Raw genomic sequence first — 20,901 nt, 5'->3', positions numbered from 1 at the left:
ACCCTCTGGAGGCGACGGCAGCAGCAGCGGACCCTCAGGAGGCGAACTCGGGAGGGGAGCCCCTGGCCATGGAGGCGGCAGCGGGAGCTCCACTTCTCCCTCGTACCCTGTAACTGGTGCGGAGCAGCAGGCAGCCCCAGGCGATGCGGAGCAACAGGCAGCCCCAGGCGATGCAGCGCAACAGGCAGACCCAGGTGATGCGGAGCAGCAGGCAGCCCCAGGCGATGCGGAGCAGCAGGCAGCCCCAGGCGATGCAGAGCAGCAGGCAGCCCCAGGCGATGCGGATGTGGCATCCTTGGGCGGTGCGAGGCAGGCATCCTTAGGCGGTGCGAGGCAGGCATCCTTGGGTGGTGCGAGGCAGGCATCCTTGGGCGGTGCGAGGCAGGCATCTTTGGGTGGTGCGAGGCAGGCATCCTTGGGCGGTGCGAGGCTGGCATCCTTGGGCGGTGCGAAGCTGGCATCCTTGGGTGGTGCGAGGCTGGCATCCTTGGCCGGTGCGAAGCTGGCATCCTTGGCCGGTGCGAGGCTGGCATCCTTGGCCGGTGCGAGGCTGGCATCCTTGGCCGGTGCGAGGCTGGCATCTTTGGGCAGTGCGAGGCTGGCATCCCGGGCGATGCACAACAGGGCGGCAGCGGTACCTCAGGAGGCGACGGCGGCAGCGGACCCTCGGGAGGCGACTGCAGGAGGGGAGCCAGGACCAGTAGCGGTGCTGCGGTTGGCCCTCTTCTCAGCCGCGGTGCCCCGGCAGTTTTCCCCCTTGCTCTTCTTAGCACCCTATGCAAGGGCAGCTGCGGACCGCCAGCATCTTGTCTCGGTCCGTCCTGTCTTGAAGGGAGAGGCAGCTCCTGCTCCTCTCCCTCAGGTGGTGGTGGTGGAAGCAGAGGCAGCTCCTGCTGCTCTGCTCCTGGCAAAGGCGGCAGGGGCTCCTCCCCTTCTGGCTGCGAAATCGGCAGGGGCTCCTCCCCTTTTGGCTGCGAAGGTGGCAGGGGCTCCTCTGCGAAGGCGGCAGGGGCTCCTCCCCTTCCGGCTGCGAAGGCGGCAGGGGCTCCTCCCCTTCTGGCTGCAGCGGTGGAACCAGCAGGCATGCTCCCTCTCCTGGTGGCGGCGGTGGAGGCGGAACCAGCAGGCATGCTCCCTCTGGTGGTGGCGGCGATGGAGGTGGAACCAGCAGGTATGCTTCCTCTGATGATGGCGGCGATGGAGGTGGAACCAGCAGGAACTCACCCTCTGCTGGCGGAGGTGGGAGCGACACACAGTCCTCCCACAGAAGTGAAGGCGGAACCAGCAGGAATTCTCCCTCTTCTGGTGGAGACGTGGGCTGTAGACGTTTGGCCTGCCCCGTTTTGGGCTGTGGACACACAGGCTCCTCCCTCTTGGGCTGTGGACGTTCGGCCTCCCCCTTCTTGGGCTGTGGACGCACCAGCTCCTCCCTCTTGGGCTGTGGACGCTCGGCCTCCTCCCTTTTGGGCTGTGGACGCACCGACTCCTCCCTCTTGGGCTGTGGACGCTCAGTCTTCTCCCTCTTGGGCTGTGGACGCACCGACTCCTTCCCCTTGTCTCCTCTCCTGCAATTGTAATTCCGCTCTTCAGGGAGGGGGCAATTAACTGGAAAATGCCCCCGCTCTCCACAGATGCAGCAGCAGTACGTCTGGCTTATGCTGTGGAGGAGGGCTTCCCAGCTGATCTCCTCCTGTGCCTGCTGTTGCTGCAGTTGCAGCTGCTGCTGTCTGCAGCTCTTCCTCCTTCTTCCTCCCATCCTCCTTCCTCACTCTCCTTTCTCCAGAAGTAATAATGGAAAAAAAAACAAAACAAAAAAAAACCCGAAAAAACTGCAGAACCCCTCTTCTGTCTGAGTCCAGGAGGCGCTGGTGATCCCACGCTGGACACCACGTGTGACAGGCTGGCTAAGACGGTGATGTCATACAGAAGCAGGAAGGAAACACACCAGTACTGCAGATTCAAAATAAATGACACGGCGGCGCCGTTTATTTAAATACAAAAATAAATCAAATATTTTAACAAAAAGAAACTGTGCTCACAGAGCAAAATAAATAGTTAAACAAAACAAGTCACGCACACAAAATAAACAATAAATGATCCAGGTCAGGCTGTGCAGTAGCCTTCACTGATCCTGGAGTTAAGTTTAGTTCCGTTTTCCTCTCTCTTGTTCCTCTTGCTCTCTCCGCTCCTAACACACCCGCCCCGAGCTGGAGAGCTGCAGGCTTTTTATGCTGTGGCTGAGGGGTTTAACTAGCTAGCAATTATTCTATTACCCCTCGGCCACAATCTGCACAAGTTTTTAAACTACTGTGGATGGGGTTTTCCATCCACACTACTAACCAAAATAATAATAAAAACACCCAATGCGGCTACGCCGCTATATTTATACATAAACAAAACAATAACACTAAATGATAACGACAGTAATAATAATAATAAAATACAAAATAACACAGGGGCGGAGGGGGAAACCCTGTTCTAAAATAAACAAACCCTGTACAGGGCTGCTCGCCCTGTTACAGTAATACAACAGACACCTCGGCAATGCGGGTGAACTGGATTTTTTAAGCGCACCAAGAGGGTGGGCTGAGGCATTCCAGCAGAGTCAATTTTACAGCGGGGCACAGCAGAGCCGGGGTCCGGTGGAGGATAACGCATCTCTTTTATAAACTGCAATAGCAGAGGAAAACATAAACAGCGAGGTTAGAAAGCAGACTGCAATCGCAAAGTGATGTAGGCTATTAAACAGAAAAAGAGTAAACACAGCACAGTAACTGATAAGGGGTGTCTAGCCTGGATTACGTGCAGTCACACGACCGGGGCAGTGGCTAGCCTACACCTAAGTGGAGCACTGTCTACCGGCAGAGGGCAACGAGGCACCTTGTGCACCGAGCACCAGAGGGTAATATGCGCACTAGACACCTGCCTACCGAGCACCATGCGCACCGAGTACCATGCACTGCGTGCACCATGTACCGTGCAGCACCGAGCACTCTTGCACTAGCTCTGCAGCAGTGGGCACCATCGTGTGCACCGTGCCTACCGAGCACTGTGCGCACCAAGTGCCTTGCATCACCGTGAGCTCTTGCGCTAGTTCTGTGGCAGTGACCAAGCACCGTGTGCACCACGTACTGTGCAGCACCGTGCGTTTGTGCACTAGCACTGTAGCAGTGGGTACCAAGCACCATGTGCGCCGCGTGCACAAAGTACCGAGAGCACTATCTGCACCGTGTACCAAGGGCTATGCGTGCACCGCAGTACCAAAGCACCAGGGGGGCCGCTACGCAATTGTGCCGACCCTAACCGCGCGGACACACACACACCTGGTCAGCGCATAGTGTGCACCAGGGGGACACAAGGGCCGAAGCCGCGGTGGGCAAGTTGAGCAGACAGCAAAAACACGGTAGAAAGATACTATAGGGGAGAGCACACTGTTTGTTTTCAAGGCCCGACTCACCAAGGTGGGCGGGCCTACGCAGCCGGCGAGGTCTACTCGACAGCGGGGATGCGGCAAGGCCTAGCCCTGTGGAGGAGAGCACAGCTGGAAGAGTCACTCAACAGCGGGAATACAGCAAGGCCTAGACCCATGGAGGAACTGTGTACTCTCAGGAAGAAATAGACAACCTCTCGCGGGTGACTGCACAGGCAGTCGCTCACACACAACAGACAGATAACAAAGAGCGACCTACTACGCAAGAGAGGAGGCCGCTGAAAGACAGAAAGTTAAAAGGCTCTGTGTTTTCAAAGTCGTTGATTCCGGGAAAGCGGCAAGCCAGCTTTCAGCATGAATGCAAGGGAAATACAATCGACTCGATTTGACTCGAGAAGCTCTTTTCTATCAACACGCTCAGCTCAACATAGAGGTCTTACCTTACCATCTTGAGAAGGAAAACGAGAAATGGCTTCCTTTGGATGATAGTTTTATCCGCTCGGTGGGTGGGACCGAGTGCATCATCCCAGGAAGAGGCCTATCGGCAGCTCTGGTATAGAACATAAGAAGAAGAACATAAGAAAGTTTACAAACGAGAGGAGGCCATTCAGCCCATCTTGCTCGTTTGGTTATTAGTAGCTTATTGATCCCAGAAACTCATCAAGCAGCTTCTTGAAGGATCCCAGGGTGTCAGCTTCAACAACATTACTGGAGAGCTGGTTCCAGACCCTCACAATTCTCTGTGTCTAGGTGAGGTCTTATTAATGCATTGTAAAGTTTTAACATTACTTCCCTTGATTTAAATTCAACACGTCTCACAATATATCCGAGCGTCTTGTTGGCCTTTTTTTATAGCTTCCCCACATTGTCTAGATGAAGACATTTCTGAGTCAACATAAACTCCTAGGTCTTTTTCATAGATCATTTCTTCAATTTCAGTATCTCCCATGTGATATTTATAATGCACATTTTTATTGCCTGCGTGCAATCCTTACACTTTTGTCTATTAAATGTCATTTGCCATGTGTCTGCCCAGTTCTGAATGCTGTCTAGATCATTTTGAATGACCTTTGCTGATGCAACAGTGTCTGCCACTCCTCCTATTTTTGTGTCATCTGCAAATTTAACAAGTTTGCTTACTATACAAGAATCGAGATCATTAATGTAGATTAGGAATAGCAGAGGACCTAATACTGATCCATGTGGTACACCACTGGTTACGTCGCTCCATTTTGAGGTATCTCCTCTAATCAGTACTTTCTGTTTTCTACATGTTAACCACTCCCTAATCCATGTGCATGCATTTCCTTGAATCCGTACTGCGTTCAGTTTGAGAATTCATCTTTTATGCGGGACTTTGTCAAAAGCTTTCTGAAAATCTAAATAAACCATGTCGTATGCTTTGCAATTATCCATTGTCGATGTTGCATCCTCAAAAAAATCAAGCAGGTTAGTTAGACATGATCTTGCTTTCCTAAAACATGCTGACTGTCTCCCAGGATACTGTTACCATATAAGTAATTTTCCATTTTGGATCTTATTATAGTTTCCATAAGTTTACATATACTAGAAGTCAGGTTTATTGGTCTGTAGTTACCTGGTTCGGTTTTGTCTCCCTTTTTGTGGATCGGTATTACATTTGCAATTTTCCAGTCTGTCGGTACAACCCCTGTGTCAAGAGACTGTTGCATGATCTTGGTTAGCGGTTTGTAAATAACTTCTTTCATTTCTTTGAGTACTATTGGGAGGATCTCATCCAGCCCAGGGGATTTGTTTATTTTAAGAGCTCCTAGTCCCTTTAACACTTCTGCCTCTGTTATGCTAAAGTTATTTAAAACTGGATTGGAACAGGTCGACATGTGGGGCATGTTGTCCGTGTCCTCCTTTGTAAAAACCTGTGAAAAGTAATCATTTAATATATTTGCTATTTTTTTTTCTTCTTCTATGATTTTGCCATTTGTGTCTCTTAGACATTTAACCTCCTCTTTGAATGTTCTCTTGCTGTTATAATATTGGAAATACATTTTGGAATTGGTTTTAGCCCCCTTAGCAGTATTGATTTCTATCTCTCTCTCTTGGCCTTTCTAACTTCTTTTTTGGCTTGTGTTTGCAGTTCCAAGTACTCTTTCTGTGTACTTTGTTTTTGGTCCCCTTTAAACGCTCTGTAAAGTGCCTTTTTTCACTGAATATATTTTTTAATTGATCTATTAAACCATTTTGGCCATTTTGTTTTAGATTTAGATTTGTCTACTTTTGGGATGTAATTGTTTTGCGCCTCTAGTAAAAAACAGCCATCCTTTTCCTGTGGATGTTTTCTCTATTTTACTCCAATCTACTTCTGTCTCTTTTTCATACCTTCATAGTTTGCTTTTCTAAAATTGTAAACCTTAGCTTTAGTCATTACTTTGGGGGTTTTAAAAAACACTTCAAATGAGACCATGTTGTGGTCTGAGTTTGCCAATGGCTGTCTGACCTGACCTGTTTGAGTTATTCTGTCTTTATTTGAAAAGACTAAATAAAGGCATGCCTCCCTTAGTCGGTGCCTTGACAAATTGTGTTAAGAAGTAGTCATTTGTCATTTCCACCATTTCAATTTCATCCGTCGTGCTCCCCACCGGATTTTCCCAGACAGCTCAGCAATACCTACCCAATGGGCAGGCATATCCCATACGTAATGTCGTTGGTGGTCATCTTCGAATTGAAAGGGAGCATTTTGTTAAGGTTAAGGTCAAGGATGTAATATATTGATGCATAAGTAAATTGATTTAATAATAGTAATAACACAAAGTAGGAATTATAACTTGAACAAATTATAAACATTTTAATTTACTTTAAATAAAAACAAAATGCGCTGCTTCAGACTCTACTTCCAGTCAGGTGGGACAAGTTCACGTCATTTAGAATGTTGCCGATTGCCATGGCAACCGCCTTCGTTTCTTGTCAAGTCAGTCACTTCGCGCACAATTTTCAACAATGAGTCGTAGTTAAAAAGTTTGAACAAAGAATGCTGCCAAAGAAAGTTCAAGTTCAACAAACCTTAACTGTTCTTTTTAAATGTAAAAGTGAGGAAGCAGGGGAATGCCAATCAAAAAAAAATAACAAGAACTGAAGACACAGAAAATCGTCTGAACGAAAACCCTGCTATTTTACCTTCATCGATGTCAAGTGAGCCAAAGCCCAGAGATGAGACAAAGCAGACTGCTGAATGGGTGGGTAAGCCTACTATTGAGACTGTAACTCAACAATGCCCTGCTCTGTGGGCAAAATGCAATTTGACGAGTTCAAAAGGAAAAAAAAACAATGGGCTGTTTGCTTCAGACGGCAAACTTGGGTGTACAGTATGTCGTGACATTTCCGATTTGAAGATGCATTCTGCAAGAGGTGTCAATATCTCTTTAAACTGGGCTGCGTGTGAAATATCCTCTTATGGAAAGAATAAAGCGACTGAGCTCTCCTCCCTTCGCAAAAAAATAAGCAAACATAAAAAGTCTATAGCTCACATTGAAGCTGAAAAAAATAAAATCATGGCTAAAAAAGATACCCTTCTCAGTCTAAATGCTAAAAGTGAAGAAGCAACATTTGAAACTACCGCTTGTGTAATCCGCACAGCTTACTACATCGCCATAAAAAAAATCATCCACTCAGTGACCATGAGAGCCTCATTGACCTACAGCAAATCATTGGGATAGAAATGGGGCGATTGCTGCAAAGTAGAACAGTTTGTGTAGATATAATCAAGCATATCTCTTCTGAAATGAAGAAGAAAATTGTCTGTAAAATTATTGAAAATAAATGCAAGATTACTGTGCTGATTGACGAATCAACTACTCTTGCTTGAAAATTGACTCATTTTTTTGAAAGCCAGTGTCGATTTTGCTTTGTTTGCAAGTGTAGGAGGGCAGCCATTTTGGCTTGTTTTTTTTTCCTTTGTTTGGTTTGTTCTTTTCTTTTTTACTTCATTTGAACTAGTTTCTTTTCTTTTCTTTTTAATTTTTTATTAAAGAGCACTTTCTTTAGTTTGTTTTAAAATTATTTTTAATAATTACACTGTTTTAGTTTTTGTTTTAAAAATCCTTTTGTTTTAATCCCCTGCTCCTGCCTTGTGCAGAGTGGGGGAAGGGCAGGCAAGGAGCACAGGCCATGTGCTCCTTTGTTTGCCCTTAGTTTGTTTTTTTCATTCTTTTTTAGTTTAGAACTATTTTTTAGTTTTAAACTTTGATTTATTTTTGAATTTTCCTTTTACCCCTGCTCTATTGTAGTGCAGGGGTGTGTCAATTTGTATTTATTTATTTATTAAAAAATAAATAAAAAACGTTTGTTTGTTGTATAAATAAATAAAAAAAAATTAAAAAAAAAAAAAAAAAAAAAAAAACTTTTCTGTTTCATTTTTATTTTTGCCCCTGTGCTATTGGAGTGCAGGGGTTTGTGTTTGTGTGTATTTTATTTTATTTCTTTGTTTTAAAAATAAATAAATAATTTTTGTTTGCTTGTTTTAATTTTTAATCTGCCTCTGCACTATTGAAGTGCAGGGGTGGGTGTATTATTTTGTTTTCTTTTGTTTTCTTTATTTATCTAAAATAATAATTTAAAAAAAATACATAAACAAACAAATAAATAAATAAACAAATAAATAAATAAATAAAATGAGTGGGCAAGCTCCACAAGCCCCTCAAAAATGGGCAAAGGTGGCTGCAGGGGAGGCTGCAACACTTTTTAAAAATATTACCAGGAGGCACGGGGTCAGGTGCCTCCTGAAGGACTCCCTCTCAATCGAGGGCTTTGTCAAGGCCATGGCCAAGGTGGTGGGGCCATCGGCCATCGTGGCGGCCTCCAAGATGTACGGCAAAGCCGTCTTCTTCTTAAAATCGGAGGCCGCCGCGAACACGGCGATTGAGAGGGGTCTCGCGGTGGCGGGGATTTTTATCCCCGTCGAACCGCTCGCAGGCCTGGGCACAAGGGTCGTCCTTTCCAATGTGCCACCTTTTTTGAGGGACGACCTGCTCAGGCCCCACTTGCAAGCCCTGGGGGAGATCAAAACATCGATCCACCCCCTCCCCCTGGGCTGCAAAGACCAAGCCCTCCGCCACATCCTGTCCTTCCGCCGTCAGGTGACCATCCACCTGGCGGGGAGGGACACAGTGGAGGGCAGTTTTGTGGTCCCCTTCGAGGGGACCAATTATGTCATCTTTTATTCCTCGGAGGAGGTGCGGTGCTACCACTGCAAGGAGCTGGGGCACCAGAAAAAGAGGTGCCCCAAGCTCCAGCAGGGCGCAAAGACACCCGCGCCCGCACCACGCCCCTCCGAGTCCACCTCGCCCCCGGGGCCCTCAAAAAGGCCCACAGAGGGGGGCAAAAAGGCACCCGCCCCCCTCCCAGGAACATCTGAGGGGGGAAAGGGAGAGAAGGCCCCCGAGGTGGCCGGACCCTCCGCGCCTCCTGAAAGCGCGCGGGGGGAGAAGGCCGCCGAATGGACCTTGGTCGCCCGCCGCAAAAAGAAGGTGGCGGCCAGGTCCACGGGGGAGGCCAAGCAGGGGGAGACGAAGCCCGCCGCCACACCATCTGGTGGTGGGTCAGGGGGAGTCCCTGATAAGGAGACTCCCCCCACGGCACCCCCCGCAAGGCAGGGCGGCAAAGCCGCCCGCAAAACGAAACACCTCACCCCCGGCAGCCTCAGGGGGGAGAGGAAGGCGCAGGCACGCCTCCACACGTGTGCACGCAAGTGCACACGTACCGGCCTCACGGTGGGGGTCCCCGGGGGGGCGAAAGAGGGCCCCCTAAAACCAAAGCGACCGCCTTGGCGTCCCCCCTCTGCCGGCAATGAGGGCCCCGGCCCTCGTAATGCCACAGAGGGGGAGAAGGATCCATCCCCCTAGGCGGTCCGGGGCTCCGCAGAATCTGCGGAGCCCATGGAAGAGGCCCCCGCCGAGAGACCAAAGGGGAGGGAGGAACCCGCGAGGGCAAAAGAAGCCCTTCGGGTAGATCCCCTCCCAGTCACATTTAAGACCTCGGAAGAAGCGGAGGTCGCCGAGGGGGCGCAGGAGGGGCTCCCGACACAACACCTGCCTCGGGCACCGCCTTCCTCCGACGGCGACACGGGTCCTGAACCCTGTGTTACCGAGGAGGGGGCGGCGGAACCAGCTCCCGAGGCAGCCATGGGCTCCGCGGATAACGCGGAGCCAATGCAGGCGACCTCTGCCGAGGGGCCGGAGGGGGGGGAAGAACCACCCCTCCCACTAAAAGAACTGCCTCTGGCTCCCGTCTCCGGGGAGGAGGCGGATCCGGCCCCCGAGGCAGGCGTGGGCTCCGCGGACAATGCAGAGCCCATGCAGGCGACCCCGGCTGAGGGGCCGGAGGGGGGAGAAGAGCCCCCCCAAGAACAAGATCTGCCTCAGGCTTCCCTCTCTTGCGGCGACGGGGGTTCCGGCCCTCGTGCTGCCGCGGAGCGGGAGGAGGAAACACCCCCTGAGGCAGAAGCGGGCTCTGCGGAGCCCGCGCTTACATTGGTCTCCGGAGCGCGGAAGGGAGGGGAAGAACCAGAGAGGGCAGAAGGTGGTGCCCTCATGGTAGATCCCCTCCCCGAAGTGCAACGGGGCCAAGAAACCGGTCCCCGACCCAGCATCGAGGGACCGGTTCCAGTCACCGAGGGGGCGCGGGAGGAGCCCCTGGAAGAACAACCGCCTCGGGCTTCCCTTTCCGGCGGCGACGAGGGCTCCGGCCCTTGCGCGTCCGTCGGGGGGGAAACATCGTCCGAGGCGGTCCCGGTGACTGATGCGGATGAAGGGGAAGGACCCGAAAGGGTGTATCCCCTTTCTCTAGGGGAGGGAGGGGAAGGACCCGAGAGGGTGGATCCCCTTCCTTCGAGGAAAGAGGACGGGCCTGAGACCGTGCCTCGGACCTCAAAGGAGGGACCCAGAGCGGGGACAAGACCATCTGGCTCGGCGGCGTATGCCGAGCGCCCGTCTGCGCCCCCGAAATCAAGGGTGCAGACGGTCCCTGCCAGGGTCCCTCCGCCGGTCTCTCCCGTCTCCCTGGGGGTGGGGCGCAGGGAGGACTGTTGAAGCTCAAAATAAGGCGCAACGCGCTCACCCACCAACGTGAGTGCGTTGGGCTTTACCATCGTGAGGGGGGCGATGGAGAGCTGAGGGAGAGGGAGGAGGATACCGAGTCCACGGGCAGCGTGGGCTCGGAAGTTCCGTCCGTCTCTCTCCCTGACATCCCTGCGGCGGATCTCCTGGAGTTCTTGGAGGCCACCATCCACCGCAGGGACAAGGTACAGCTGGCCCTGGACAAATGGGGGGATTTCAAGAGGATCCTAACCTCTGTGAGGTCCTTCCTCAGGGCCAGCCACGCCAATAAAACTTTGGGCTCGAACGTGCACATTCGGGCCCGCAAGTTACACGACCAGTTGGTGAGCTTCGGGAGAACTCAGGATCTCCCGTGAGCGTCACCAACAACTCCTGACAGAGGATCATGTATCACATCGGTACCGTGAACGTCAACGGGTGTAGGGACCCTTTCCGCAGGGCCCAGGTAATCTCCTTCCTGAAAAAAGGGGGTTACTCTGTGTGCTTCGTGCAGGAAACCCACACGACTCCAGAGACGGAAGCCAACTGGCTTCTGGAGTGGGGGGGGAGAGTGTCGTTCAGCCATCTCACCGGCACCTCTTGTGGGGTGGCGACGCTCTTCTCCGGGTCCTTTCTTCCCACGGTACTCGATGTGGTAGACGTCGAGCCGGGCCGTCTGTTACACCACCGGATCCGGGACGGCAACAGTATCGTTCACCTGGTGAACGTGTACGCGCCGTCCACGGGTCCGGCGAGGGTCCAGTTTTTTCGCCGGATGTCGACCTACATGAACAACATCAGCGCCGACGAGTGCGTGGTCCTCGGGGGTGATTTCAACTGCACCCTCGAGGCCGCGGACAGGGTGGGGGGGCAAGAACACTACCCTCTCTCGTCGGCAGCTCTGAGAGAGCTGACCGCTCAGCTCTCTCTGGTCGACATCTGGCGTTGGCATCACCCGGACGTCCCCGCCTTCACCTTCACCAGGGTGAGGGAGGGGCGGGTGTCTCAGTCCCGGATCGACAGGTTCTATGTCACCAGGAACCACGCTCACTGCGTTCGCTCCTCCGACATCAGGCCGGCGCCGTTCACGGACCACAACCTGGTGGCCGTGGCGGTGGCCCTGGTGCCAGTCGGGCACGCCTCCGCCTACTGGCACTTCAACAACGCCTTGTTGGAGGACGAGCGCTTTGAGCGGTCTTTCCGGGACTTTTGGACGGTCTGGCACGGCAGACGATCTCGCTTCCCCACGTGGCGTCAGTGGTGGGACGTGGGGAAAGCGCAGATCAAGATCTTCTGTCAGGAGTACACGAGGGGCGCGAGCAGGCGGAGGGACTCACGGATCGAGCGGCTGGAAAGGGAGCTGCTCGATCTGGAGAGCCGCCTGGCTCGCGGGGACCCACTCGAGCAGAGCGCGTACGTAGAGAAGAAGAGCACCCTGCGGGACCTGCAGCTCCAGCGGTCCCGGGGGGCGTTTGTGCGCTCGCGGATCCAGTTCCTTCGGGAGATGGACCGCGGCTCACACTTCTTCTACGCGTTGGAGAAAAAGAAGGGAGACCGCAGGAACATCACCTGCCTCCTGGCGGACGACGGCTCCCTTCTGACGGATCCGGAGAGCGTGAACGAGAGGGCCAGAGCCTTTTACTCTGACCTCTTCTCTCCGGATCCCGTCAACTCCGACGCGTGCAGGATTCTGTGGGATGGGCTTCCCACGGTCGGCGAGGGCGTCAGGGACGAGTTCGAGGGCCAGCTGACCCTGGCCGAGCTCTCCGACGCCCTCAGTCGGATGCCCTATAACAAATCGCCGGGCATCGACGGGCTGACCGTGGAGTTCTTCAAGAAGTTTTGGGACTTGCTGGGGCCCGCCTTTGCGCGGGTCCTGGCGGAAGCCTACGAGACCGGGGAGATGCCCCTTTCGATGAGGCGGGCGGTGATCACGCTCCTGCCCAAGAAAGGGGATCTCCGCTGCCTGAAGAACTGGCGCCCGGTCTCGCTGCTGTTCACGGACTATAAAATCGTGGCCAAGGCCGCCTCCTTGAGGCTCAAGTCCGTGCTGGCAGACGTGATCCACCCCGACCAGTCCTACACGGTCCCGAACCGGACGATTTTTGATAACATCTTCCTGGTTAGGGACCTGCTGCACTACTGCAGGAGGACTGGTCGGTCGGTCGCCTTCCTGTCGCTGGATCAGGAGAAGGCGTTCGACCGGGTGGATCACGAGTATCTCTTCGGAACCCTGCGAGCGTTCGGATTCGGGCCGCGTTTCGTCGGCCTGTTCCGGATGCTCTACGCCTCTGCCGAGTGCCTCGTGAAGGTCAACTGGTCCCTGACCGCGCCCCTCGCGTTTGGGAGAGGAGTCCGTCAGGGCTGCCCTCTGTCCGGACAACTGTACGGGCTGTGCATCGAGCCCTTCCTCTGCCTCCTTCGCAGGAGGCTCAAGGGGTTGGCGCTAAGGCGCGTCGGACACGAGGGTGGTCCTGTCGGCCTACGCCGACGACGTGCTCCTGGTGGCCTCCGACCCGGTTGACCTGGAGAGGATGCGGAGCTGCCAGAGCGTCTACTCTGCCGCTTCCTCTGCCAGGATCAACTGGGACAAGTGCTCCGGGTTATTGGTGGGTCCCTGGCGGGTGGACTCCCTCCCTGTCGCGCTTCAGCAGTTCCAGTGGAGCGCGGACGGTTTTAAATATCTGGGAGTCCACCTGAGCCCCATGGAGACCTCGGTCGCAGCCAACTGGGTGGAGTTGGAGGACAAGGTGGCTGCTAGGCTGAGGTCGTGGTCGGGTCTACTGAAACTGCTTTCCTTCAGGGGACGGGCTTTAGTGATTAACCAGCTGGTGGCGTCGATGCTTTGGCATCGACTCACCGTCCTGAGCCCGCCCCCTGAGTTTGTGTCCAGGGTCCAGAGGAAGCTGACGGACTTCTTCTGGGCCGGAAAGCACTGGGTCTCTGCGGCGGTTCTGAGCCTCCCTCTGGCCGAGGGAGGGCAAGGGTTGGTGTGCATCAAGAGCCAGGTGCACACCTTCCGCCTCCAGACGCTGCAGAGATTCCTGTACGCAGACCCGGCCCCGCAGTGGTGCACGCTGGCGTCCCTTCTGTTGCGCCAGCTGCACGACCTGGGCTACGACCGGCTCTTTTGGATCGATCTCCGGGGAATCCGTCTCCCCGAGCTGCCGGTCTTTTACCAGGACCTGCTCAGGACCCGGAGCATGTTTTCTATCGGCCGAGACGCGGTTCCGACCGAGGGGGAGGAATTCCTTCTGGAGCCCCTGCTGCACAACCCCCATCTAGGTGCGCAGGCGTTGGAATCCCCCGCGGTGCGGAGCCTGTTGATCTCGGCCAAGGTGACCAGAGTCTGGGATCTCCTGGATCACCAACGCTCGGCGTGGCTGACTCCCGAGTCGCTGGTCGCCAGGGCGACTCGGGGGACCCTCAGAACGGCCCGCCGAGCGATCCGGGAGTGCAAGGCAGCTTTGCACCCAGACTCTGTCGGGTATCTCGAGGGGGTCCTCAGGACCGGGGAGCCATCGTCCCTCCCTATCCCCGGCTCTCCGGTCCTGCTGATCAAACCAAAGGATCGGGCTCCCCCTCAGCCTCCCCTCGAGAATCACCTGAGCAGGATCTCACAGTTCTCCTCGACCCCACTTCGTTCCGTGTCGAGGAGGACCCTGTACGCGATGGCGCTCCACACCCTCCACTTCCTCGCCCTCGTCTCCCGCCGAGACACCGCTTGGCGGGAGCCCCTCCAACCCCCGGAGGGCGAGAGTCCCCAGTGGGAGGCCTTGTACTCCCCGCTGGTCCCCAGAGGCGCTGGGGACCTGGGATGGAGGGTGCTACATGGAGCGCTCGCGTCAGGAGAGGTCCTGCGTCACTTCACCGACTCGGACCCCGCATGCCCTTTCTGCGGCGAGTCCGAGTCGGTGTTCCACATTTATTTACTTTGCGCCAGGCTGCAGCCATTCTTTTTGTTCTTAAAGAACCTCCTGCTGCAGTTCTGGCTGCATTTTTCCCCCACCCTTTTTATTTTCGGGCACCCTGTTCGTGGCTCCACCAGGAAGAGAGACCTCCTGGTGAATCTGCTCCTGGCTCTTGGCAAACTTACCATCTACAAGACCAGGAAGCGTAAGATCACCGGGGAGGGTCTCTTTGACTGTGGGGCCATGTTCAGGGCCCTCCTTCGTTCCCGGGTGGCTTTGGAGCACACCGACGCAGAGTCCACTGGCGACATGACGGCTTTTGTCGACCAGTGGGCTCTGGGTGGCGTGCTCTGTGCCACCCCCCCCTTTGTTTTGAATATTTAATTTTGAAAAAAAAAAACTGGCTTAGTTAACAGCCGTTTTTTGTTGGCACCCCCTTTTGATTAGGGGGTGCCAAACTGAATCTTTTCACCGGCTGCCTTCGGGCAGCTGGTGCGTCAACTGCCAATAGGCAGCCGGCGCAGTTTGTTACCGGCCATTAAATAGGCTGTACCCTTGAGCAAGGTACTTTATCTAGATTGCTCCAGTGAAAACCCAACTATATAAATGGGTAATTGTATGTAAATAAATTATGTGTAAAAAAAATAATAATAATGTAATTGTATGTAAAAATAATGTGATATCTTGTAACAATTGTAAGTCGCTCTGGATAAGGGCATCTGCTAAGAAATAAATAATAATAATTATAACAACAGCCCAGTGGCGCAGCGGGCTAAGGTTGTGTGCTCTTCAAGGATGTCATGTTGCAAGTTCAAACAACGCTAATTTTTTTTTTTAAATAATTTTTTTTTTTGTGTGATATGTGCTGTTTTAAAAAATAAATACATTGTTTAATATAAATGGTGTGGATATCAAACTGCTTGCGTTCCCTGGTTTATTTTGACTTTGACCAACATATGGAATCACATGATTGGTAGATGTCCAGTGATTTAGCTTTTTTGTTTGAAAAGTCACTACACACCCTTAATACAAGTGATTTAGTTTTGCCGCTGCAACATGGTGAAAACAGCAAAACTCTTTGAGCTGTATAGAGACTCTTGGTAGTTTCAAAACAAGTTTTTCTAGCTTGTATGAGGGACTACCGTTCCTCTCAATCTTGGTCATTTCAAACAATTAAAAGGTTAATTACTGTTTTTGATTCAATTCCAACCTAACTAAATGTTTTTAAATCAAACTAAAATTGACTAATTTTATTTTCTATTGTAGCTTTTAGTATTAATGTGATTCAAATTTTGAGTCTTCTATCCACATAATTTAACAGTGTTCTACATAGAAAAAGAAAAAAAAGAGGGGGGGGGGGTGTCAACAGTACCGGAAAGAAATTAAAGTTACTTTCACCACTGCATTTAACCAACATATTTTTCTCCAGATTTAGCTTAATACAGAAACGATAACAAAAGCATACTTATACATTTTGAAATGTGTACTTTCAGATATATTTTATATATGTTGAAAACGCATATCACAAATTCAACATTTAAAGTCAATATGCCAATTAAATCTGGAAAAAAATGCTTGTCTTGAAATCTACAATATCTACATTATAATCACTGTATGTTCAAATAATTCCAAAAGACGAAGAAAAAAGAAAACACAATTCTGTAACAGGGCCAAGAGTGGTGCGGAATCCAGAGCTTGATGCATGCAGTATGTTCATGTTCAAGTCCAGCATATAAATTCTCCCTATGAAAATAAAGTCCAGAATTTGACACTTGCTGAACTACCAGAAAATGATTTATGTATGAGCCATTCCATAGACAACAGGCCAATAATGGTTTCAACTCTCTTTTCATTTTCCCACAAGGATGTCGGGACTCAGAAACATCCCGAAACCAATGTTATTCAAATTCTTCCCTCACATTTCCTCTCTCTCTCTTTCCTTTTAAATATTTTAAAAAGAAAAATGCAAATTGAGGATATAATCTTATCAGAAGAAAAATCTTACATATTGAATAGCAGTACTGAGGGTCCAGAGTTGAACTATCGAATGTGCCCCATTTAGAACCCTCTATTTTTTATTGAACCTGGTAGACAGAAGACTTAGTTGTTCAGTATATACAGTGGGTTCTTTACCCTGTAAAATAGGAGTCACAAGAAAGCTCAGAAGGAATAAACAGTAGGATTACATGTGATGAGTTCGAGGTGTCATAACTATTTAAACAAATGCGTCATCAAAATGATCTTACTACAGTACCTGTATTGTACATCAACTTGATTAGGGGACAGAAAAAAAAGAAACCTGCCGGCTCCCTCTTTCTTGAACAGGAAAGGGTTAACACCAGTGAACATCAAATCATCATCCTTTTGGTATTAGGTTCTAAAACCAAAGAAAGTAAGCTAAACCTTCATGAAAAATTAAGCAATAGTGAAATTAGTTCCTTCTAATGTTTCACGCAGACATGCATCAGATCAGTGAAGGGCAGGTAAAAGTGAGCAGCTCAAGTGAAATGCTAATCATCTGTCCAAAAGCACCTGAATCCTCTCAAACCACACTGCCAGCCTTAGTAACTGAAGAAGCAAGCCAGAGGAAGTGCGCATTCAACTGCAGAGATGCCACAACATAAGAAACTCATCACCAGTGAAAGCGATGGTAATTATATCAGTTCACTTACTTTATTTTTAAGTTAAAAAAAACAAAAATAAAAATTATATATATATATATATATATAATTCCTGAAGTTGCTGTTGTTTTGTTTACAGCAAGAGACATGATGTCACTGAAATTCTTGACAACCCATAGAGACTGTATTGAGTAAAATATGGTAAGTCTAAGATACACTTTTTTAAATATTTTTTTTATTTCATTTATGAATTGTTTCAAATACAGCAACAGGTTGCTCTCTCTCTCTCTCAAGATTTTTTTTGTTGCTGTGCAAATCATTTAAATTGGAGATTTTTTTTCCTTCTGAAATAATGGAATAAATATCTAATTTTCAATAAACAGAAATGTCATATATATTGTATATCTGTTCAAAGGAAATACAGGTCTATCCTGGTCTGTGCTGGTTTCCAACTACAAGACATTTATTCGGTGTATTTATTCAGTGTATCAGAATATGGGAGTAAATAGATTCTGCCTGACTGTATGTCACACTTACATTTATACAGTACACCTATCTTCTAGAGAACCACTGTGAAAAAGCTGTGGTGTCACTGTCATGCTTGTTTAGACGTGGAACAAAAAACTGCAGAAGTGGCTTTAAAATCATGTATCCAAACAAAGATTGGCTGTAAACCATTGTCTAGTTAATCAATGTCTGTTGACAGGTGGTTAATCAATCTAAAGTGATATATCAACCTGGTCATTTGAGAGCAGTGCTATATTAAAGTTATATCAGCCATAATATGATTAAGAAAAACTGTTCCACTATAATTCAACTGTGTTCAAAGTAATAACCTAGTTACATTGTATTGTCACCAGGAGGTAATATCCTGAATATATTATTGTGAAGGTACATGCATTTATTTTATTATATTTTCTGCAATAGAAGCGGGCATCCAGTTGTGAATAAACTTAGGGGTATGGGCAGAACCTAGGTCATGGAGGCATTTTAGGCAGGATTTAAAAAAAAAACAGTGTTATTGTATCGAAAACTTGTGCTATAGTAACGAGAGCTTTAGTAGTGATTTTCAAATGAAATGTTAATTAAATCAATCCATTAATGCTTTGAAATTGAGTCGATGAGGTCTTTAATGAACGCATTTCTTTTTAAAAAATATAATTGTCGCAGGTCACATACATCACTTCCTGTCTCAACAACTTGATAAGGGGAACCTGTTAATCAAAATGCATGTTATACAAGATCAAGAAAAATGAATGGAAGCATAATTCGCTGTTATGGAAACTACTAGTGTACAGGGAGACGGCTCTCACACCAGCCAAATAAAAATAAAAAAAATCATGGATATCTATTTTGTGTATAATTTCTAAATTTCATTTAAAATTGTGCATTTTGTCATGCAGAATGTACATTTATTTAGAACACTTTACATACGTTTACTGTATAGCATGTATTATGCATTTCTCTGTATTTAAAGTATTATGGATTTTTTTGTTGTTACTGCATCTTGTAAAGTGCTTTATGATGGTGGTCCACTATGAAACGCGCTATATAAAATAAAGATTGATTGATTGATATAAAATGCTGATTTATGATGATCTAGCGTGTGGGTAAAAATCGGATTTAAAATAAATAAATAAATAAATAAATAAATAAATAAATAAACCCCACTAGTCATTTACCCTCATTTGGGGGGATATTTTGCACAGCTTACTATATACAACACATTTAATGTGCATTTTGCAATCTGTTTTTGGTTAAAAAGAAAAAAAAAATACCGTAAGCCAGCAATGTTTATTGGTTGGAATTTATTTTCTTATGTTGGCATCTACTTTTGTATGTACTGATGTACCTTGCAATGTTGAAAGAGGGATCTTGTGGCTGTGTTTGTAAATTAGCTGTCTCCTCAAACTACTCAGTTCATGGTTCCTCTGCACACAGAGTTCATCCCCGGTAAAGTAGACATAGAATAAGTAAACCAATCTCTCAACATGAATCCAATAGACCATATTAATACTGCAGACATGAACCTCTTCCAAACTTAGAACATGGCAAAAAGTGGAGCCATAGGTTAATAATAGATGGCAGAACACGTATTGACTAAAGCCAATTAAAACCAGCATTGGTCTTTTAAAGACCTATAGCAAGTCGCCGTTACGATGTGGGCCAGGGCCTGCAATCCGAGACCAGCGTCGGCCTTTACATATGTATGAACCTAAAGCAGATTAGGGCCAGCCTTTCGTATCACATTACCAATTAGATTTTCTATGATAACACAGACAAACACAGATTTTCTATGGTGTCCGAGATTTTTTTTTTTACATTTGGGGAGGGGCAAAAAACATGCAAGGTTTTTTTTGTTTGTTTGATAATAACCATATCAATACATGTACCATATATAAACATTACCACATTAACACTTTGCTTTAAATTTACATAAACATCCCTGTCTAATAAAACTGCTTCCGGTATTCAAGTTCAGTGTTGAATGAGGCTTCAGTTTACTTCAGTCAGTATCCAGAGCTGTTCAAAGATGCTGAAAACAATAACAATCACCCCTAAAGATCGGATCAACGAGTTTGGCAAGGACGAATTTCACTCTATAGCTATACGGGTCGATCTAATCAGCCCAACTGCACACACTGTCACTGCTGTTACTCGCCTATTAAAAATAATGGATTGCTTTAAAAACTACACAACTCAGAAGCCCAGCGATAACGCGTGTATGATACATTTTTGTGTCTTTATTTGGCCATTGGATGAAGAGGAATCAGGGGGTTTTATGGGGGTTTCAGTTGGCGTTGCACTGTTGGTCTGTCTCTTCTGCGGCACTGCATGTGTTGCTGTGTGAGAGGAGAGATTTGAAAAAGCAACTAGCTGTTTTGCGAGAGTTCTATTATGTGGATTAATTTTGAAGTTGTATATACAGAAAAGTCAAAAGAACCAGAAAAAACCTATAGTCACCTCCTGATTTTTTTAAAAACATGTAATTTAATTGATGTATTAATTTATTTAGTTATTATCGCAAATCTGTTACCTCTTCACTCCTGCAACACAAGGAAACAACTCTGAGGTGAAACCTTACTTTAGTTTTATAATGTACTATTTATCATTTATCAATAACTCCTTAATAATAATATTAGCCCCTTCAACACGTTTTTTTTTTATTTCTCAAAAAAAGCACCAACAAAAAAAAAAAAGTCAAGTTAAGAGAATTTTTTCGCGGGCTGCTTTTTATTTATTTATTTATTTTTTATTTTTTATTTTTTAACGCAATTAATACTGTTATCTAGGCGGAAGATTATTATTATTATTATTATTATTATTATTATTATTATTATTATTTCATAACAGTAACGGTATTTTGATCATTTTAAAGTCATCCATTTCTCTTTGTCATTTTATTATGCATCAGAAATTAGCTACTCCATCCCTTAAAATAAACAAAAAATATTCTAGTAAAATACAACTACATAAATCCTTCTTGAAGGATCCCAGGGTGTCAGCTTCAACAACATTACTCGGGAGTTGGTTCCAGACCCTCACAATTCTCTGTGTAAAAAAGTTCCTATTCTGTTCTGAATTCCTCTTTATCTAATCTCCATTTGTGACCCTTGGTCCTTGTTTCTTTTTTCAGGTCAAAAAAGTCCCCTGGGTCAACATTGTCTATACCTTTTAGGATTTTGAATGCTTGAATCAGATCACCACATAGTCTTCTTTGTTCAAGACTGAATAGATTCAATTATTTTAGCCTGTCTGCATATGACATACCTTTTAAACCCGGGATAATTCTGGTTGCTCTACTTTGCACTCTTTCTAGAGCAGCAATATCCATTTTGTAACGAGGTGACCAGAACTGAACACAATATTCTAGA

Source organism: Acipenser ruthenus, chromosome 2 (assembly GCF_902713425.1).
Source record: "Acipenser ruthenus chromosome 2, fAciRut3.2 maternal haplotype, whole genome shotgun sequence".
Taxonomy (NCBI): domain Eukaryota; kingdom Metazoa; phylum Chordata; class Actinopteri; order Acipenseriformes; family Acipenseridae; genus Acipenser; species Acipenser ruthenus.
The sequence above is the reverse complement of the archived record's forward strand: the minus strand, read 5'-3'. Positions refer to the sequence as shown.